The following is a 6,471-nucleotide window of genomic DNA, read 5'->3' on the forward strand; positions in this document are numbered from 1 at the left end:
TCGGGTCGGCGGCCTCCCCCGCGCCCGGGCCCGCGATCTCCGCCGCCGAGTCCTCGGGCTCCAGGCGTCTCGGGGTAAGCAGGAGTCCAAGAGGGGTACGGAGAAAGACGCTGAGGGGACGGGGAAGCCCCGGCCCGCGGCACTAACACGAGATCCCCTGCCGAGGGGTCCCAATAATCAATTCATTATTGAAGCACCAACGATGAAGGGAGTAAGAACAAGAAGTAACGAGCCGTCGTCGTCGTCGCCGTCGCGCGCGCGCTCCTGCTCCCGCCGCTTATCGGCCCCCGGCAGCCGCCATGACGCCGAGAGAGAGAGCGAGCGCAACCGTCTCCGTCGTAGCCGCCGCCGCCGCCACCGAGGTCGCCGTCGCCTCCGCCTCCCTCGCGACGTAAGCGTCTCTGCTCACTCCCCTTCCCCACAGGGCGCGAGGTGGGCGGGCGAGCGAACGGGCGCGCGCACGGCGAACCCTTTCAGCTGGCGCGCGGTCGGTGGGAGGGACTACGTTGTGGAGTCGTGGGCGTAGGAAAAAATGCTATTGGTCCCGGGGCGCGGAGGAGAGCGAGTGCGCGCACGGCGGCTGCGCGGAGGTCGCCGGACTCTGGCCGCAGCCGTGGCCGCTGATCCTGGCGCGGGTACCCGCCCTTAGCGGCCAGGCATTGAATTCCGGGAAGTGGGAGCTGCAGGCTCGCACCGTGCGGGTATGGGCACTACTGTCACTCGGGTGGTTGTGCAAGGACGTCGCGGCGGAGAGACTCAGAAGGAACCGGGGAGGAACCGGGGAGGAACCGGGGTGGGGAGAGACTGGAGACTCCAATGGGACTCGGAAGCTGCGGAAGGGCCGTGCTGAATCAGCCGAAGGGACCGTGTTGCGCTAGGGTCGAGTTGCACAGGTCTCGGCCCGCACTCCCTCCGGCCTCCGACCCCCAGCCCGTCTGAGCGCGGGCGGGGGCTGCTGCGTCACACCAGGCAGCCTGGGAACCCAACTGTTGGTTAACTGTGGTCGCCTCCCGCCGCCTCCTACGCTTGAGCGACCCGAAACTTAGGCTCCCTCCGGGGCTGATGCCCGCACAGGCCGGACACCTGAGGAGGAGAGAGATCGGGTTGTTGACATCCTGTGACGCTGCTTGATTCATTTGTGGGTGGCCCATGCCCAGTTCAGAAAAGAAGTTTGACAGCCTTTCCTTTCTAGGTTCCTCCCTTGAGGGAGGGTTGAAGGGTGCGGCGCCGAATCGCAACAAAAGAAGCTGCTCGAGGGACGTTAGTAATAGTCTTAGTTTAACGTGCTGCAATTTAGTTGACGGTTTCTTTTATAACTGTGACTGCGGGCCTCAGTTACAACCTTTTCAATGTGTTGGAAACACTGTCTTTTAAAACTTTTTAATTCCGTCTTTCAGTCCTTTGATTTGTTGTAAAGGGCCACCTTCCAATCCAAATGAGTTCGATTGCCGTAACATAAATTCCCCAAATAATTCTTTTCCCATTTAGGAAATATTCCAAAGTTTTATTTTACCAGCCTTTTAAATAGTTTGGTTCAAAACCTTTGAAGAGATCTCAAAACGTAACTTTAAATATGTGCTCATTATATTCAGGGGTGGGGAAAATCAAACGGGTACACTTGGCCCACTCAGGGGAGAAAAAAAAAGTATCAGTGATCACTGAATAGTGAAACAAAATGTAACACTGCTGTCCTTTGCAAAATGGTCTTTGCACAACCTGGTCCCCCCACCCCCACCCCCCAGCTATTAAATAGGTTTAATGTTGAGTTGTGAGGAATAACAAGATCATACAAATCTTCATTTCTAAGTCTCTATAGTATTATGAACTAAGTGCTAATTTTTAATATTAAGCTTTAATTAATATTAAATCTTAATGATAGGAATGTCTTGTGCCTGTAACTAATTTCTTTCTTGGATTACTAAAGTGGTGAGTAAAAAATAAAAGCCCCAGAGAAACTAACCATAGCATATAAAGAATTTTGTAATCAGAAGTATGATTCAGGTAGTAATGTCCTCAATTATAACTGCACTGCCTTTTGTTATTGTCTTAAGAAAAGAAACTGTGTAGACATTATATTTTACATGTTTTCTGAAAGCACATGTCAAACCTTTTAAAACTAATTGTATCGTCGGATGTGCTATGCTACATGTAAGAGCTCTAGTGACTATTTTTGCAGAAAAATAATCTTGCCAACTTTCTAACAACATACTGAACCATGGAGATTTACATTTTGAGTAAAATCATAATATATGGCTCTGCAGAATTTTACAATAACTTAAGAATGTGGAGAAATACAAAGTAGTGGAAAATTGCAGCAGTCTTGCCAATTCAGTTTTTAAAAAGTGTGTAGGTAATGCGGAAGTATTTTTTGACTGTTACCTGCATAGTTAAATCCTCAGTTTTACTTTCTTTGAATAAACTGTCTTTATCTCTACTTACTGGTATTAAAAACAATAGCTAAATAGTTGACTATTTCAACAAATGACTAGCAAAAATCCCAGAAAATTAACATCACCCAGGAGGTTTTTATTACTCTTTAATTTTCTATTTGGAAATTTTCATATTCTTTGGAAAGAATGTTACTTTTACAGAATCTAGGACAGCACTTTGTGGGTCCTTAATTCTGATATGCTCTAAAAGGGCTAGTTATCGATGGGTAATCCTTAGGTGGGTTTAGACTAAACATCTTACTCAGAATTGTGAAATTTGTAACATAAAGCAGGTAAGTCTTGCTCTGCTGTTAGTTTTTTGGATGCCGAGATAGGATTTTAATTCCATAATTAGTTCTTGTTGCCTAGAGGATTTGCATATGAGAAACAACTCAAACAATCAGGATGGTTTTAAGGTACCCTAAAATCTTAATTTAGGACATCATATCCCAGGTCCTTCCCAAACCAGAGGAAGATCTTTTTGAATATGATACTTAAATATACAGAGTCCTCTGAAAAGAACCCGTGAAATCCTAAGTCATCTTATAGTGATGGTTTACTATACAGTTCCTATTTTCCTAATAAAAATTTATAGGAGAGTAGCTGAGGAGTGTGGGGCAGAAGCAGAAGTCAGTCACCTAGTAAGTTTACACATGCCTCACATTCCTATTCCCTTTTGACATGTGGAATATTCTAGGTTCTAGCTAGTGTTTGGAAAAATTTCCCAGATTGTTCTGATATCCACCAGCAGCTCATGTACCTTGTTTAAGGCCATTGTATTTGGGGATTTTGACTTATAAATTCTTGAATTATAATAAATTAAATTTCAAATGTACAGTTCTTGGAGATGATACTAACAGACAGTTATGTATATGTGTAAAATCTAATAGGCACTGAGGTGGATACAAAAATTCTATTTAATTACAAAATTAAGTGTGCACACAGAGTAAGAAAGAGGGTTGTTTAAGTAGCTAACCTCAAAATATCAAATTGGTGCATTGATGCTATGTCACTCTGTCCTCTCACCCAAATCCTTTATTTGCCACTGTCCAAATACAGTTGGCCCTCTGTATCTGCAGGTTCTGCATGCTAAAAAAAAAAAAAAAAAAAAAAAAAAACCCCTGCAGTTAAGGAGGGCCAACTGTAAAGGACTTGAGCATTTGCACCTGTGGGAGTGAGGGATGTCTTGCAACCAATACCCCATTGATACTGAGGGATGACTGTACAGTAAGTTTGTGTTCAGTCTTTCTTTTAAACCACACTACTGTGTTTAGTTTAGGCCTCTATTTTCTCTACATCTTTCCCTTCAGCTCACCCTTTAGGTTTCTTTCAAACTTGAAACCTAATGAAATCACTCCCCTGCTTGCATGCCCTATATATTTGTGTACATAAATATATATATACATATATAAACATGTATGTGGGTATCATATGTTTCTAGTATTCTAAGTAGGCTTCTCACAGTCTGACCCCAGCATTGCCTCCCATCATTCCTAGCAGACACTTGACAGTCTAGATGCACATTTCTTCAGGTCATTGAAAAAATGTCTCTTTGTAAATGGATGTAGTCTATCTGTCTTATGGATCATTCTCTTTTAGGTTTAAGTAAATGGCTAAGAATTGTTGCATATCCAGACACAATTGTACTGACAGCCTATAAGACTTGTGAGGAAGCTTTTTGACCTCTCTTTTAGGATATGGAATTGAGCATTCTGTAAGTGCAGTATGTCACTGTATTGTATTGATAGTATTTGTTTCCATATTACATTATGAGATCCTTGAGCACAGAGACTGTGTCCCCAGTAAATTATGTAGACATTCATTCAATAAATATGTAAGAATTTAGTGCATACCAGCCATTCTGCTAGGGGGTCGGGACACAGGGGTATCATAACAAGCAAAAACAGACACTTTCAGAGTTAAAATCTAGTGTGGGAAACAATCACAATATAGAATCACAACTGAGAAAAATAATATGAAGAGACATAGTGCTGTGAGAATCCATATTAGAGAACCCTAGTCAGGAAAGTCTTCCCTAAGGAGGTGACATGATCTGAGAACTGAAGAATTAGTATGAATTAGGCAAAAGAGGGAAATGAAAAGATTCTGGGTAAAAGAAATAATGTGGGCCAAAATTCTGGGGCCAGAGAGATCATGTCAATGCATTTCCCAGTTTGCCAAGAACAGGCCTTATTCACTCAGAAATGTCCTGGTTTGGATGGCAAATTACACTCAATATCTGTAAGGGGCCATAGGAAACATGGTACTGCTGGAGCAAACAGCAACTAAGCAAGAGGAGGCTAGTTCATTCAGGGCTCAAAGGCTAGGTAAAGAAGTAGATTCTTCAAGACAATAGAAAACCACTGAAGAGTTTTAAACTGGGTGGTAAATTGATGGGATTGGCAAATTGAAAATTTACTCTAGCTGTAAATCCAAAAAAAAAAAAAAAGGATTTTAGGTGGGTCAAAGTAGATACAATATTGACATCACAGACCAGGGTGGTGTAATGAAGATGGAGAGAAGTAGATTTGGGAGGAAAAGTAGACAGGACTTAATGGGGTTGGATTCAGGGTTAGGAGAAGGAAAGTAGGACGTTTACAGCTGGATGGTGATAACATTCACTTGAATGGTAACGTAGGTGGAGAGATCATATGTTTGGTTTAGTATTTACTGAGTTTCTGATGCCTTCGAGTCATCCAAGAGGCTTTTGGATAGAAGTGTGGAGCTGAGAAGTGAGATCTAGACTAAAAATTATGTAGGGAAAAATTAAAATCTTGAGTGTACATTGAAATAGACTTGGAGGACTGCCTAGGAATATGCAATGAAGAACTTCAGTTCATTTTTGGTTAGGTAGAAGAAGGAGAGCTGGGTAAGGAGAAGTTGCAGACGCGAAAAGGATGTTGTACTATTGAAGGCGAATAAGTGCTTCAAGGAAGGAGTGGTGAATGGTCTCCAGTTCTGTTAGAAATCGTGTGAAATGTCCATTAGATTTAGTGACATGATGGTCATTGGTTACTCTAGCAAGAACTATTTTGTTGGAGTAATCGGGCCAGATGCAGATTAGAGTAGAATGTGATAAATGATGAAAAAATGGAATCACTGAGTCTAAATTTCTCTTTCAAAAGGTTTGACTTTGACTTGAAAAGTAGTATGACTTTTTCTGTTTGTTTGGTTTTGGGGAGGTAGGTTGTTGATTTTTTTATTTGTTTGTTTACGTGAAAGACTTGGGTGTTTCAAAGACAATGGAAAATAGGGCTGGCTGGTTAGCTCAGTTGGTTAGGGCATGGTGTTATAACACCAAGGTCAATGGTTTGGATCCCTGTACTGGCCAGCTGCCCCCCGCAAAAAACAAACAACCCCCCCCCCCAAAAAAAAAAAACAGAGAATGGGAAATATTCTTTTGAGAGACAGGTTGAATGTATGAGAACAGTTAGGTATAAGAATTAGCTGGAAGGATTAGCACATAGTAATCATTCAAAAAAGTACATATAGATAATTGAAAAGTCTGATTAGGGAAAAAAATAACTTCTATTTTTTTTGTTGGTGTTGTTAAATCAGGACTGAACGATAGATACCACTGTTTCTAGTTATGGGCTCTGGGTGGTCACTTTATTGTTGTGATTTGAGAGTTTCTGAAAGCCCCTTACTCAAATATATGCCTCATCCTCTACTAATGCTTGAAAAATCATTGGTAGAAATCTATTTTAAAACGTATATTCCTGGGAAGAGTAATATGTTTAGAAGTTACCTAGTTCTCAACAGTACCAAAATTTAGAATTGCCTGAGGAGATTTACAATAAAAATGCTCAAGCCCCACTTCAAGAGATTCTATTCCATTGTTCTGAGGTGAGGCCTTGGCATATGCATTCTTTAAAAACTCCCTAAGGTGATTTTAGTGTGCCATTAGTGTTGAAAAACCATTGACATCATCCTTTTAACACTGCATTGACTTATATAACATTTTGTTTAGATGAAATGTGGAGAGGTCAGGACACTTACTTATAAAACCGTGGTTCTTAATAGCAGTTGGGGGTGNCTCAAA

Source organism: Galeopterus variegatus, unplaced genomic scaffold, assembly GCF_000696425.1.
Source record: "Galeopterus variegatus unplaced genomic scaffold, G_variegatus-3.0.2 Scaffold1654, whole genome shotgun sequence".
Taxonomy (NCBI): Eukaryota; Metazoa; Chordata; class Mammalia; order Dermoptera; family Cynocephalidae; genus Galeopterus; species Galeopterus variegatus.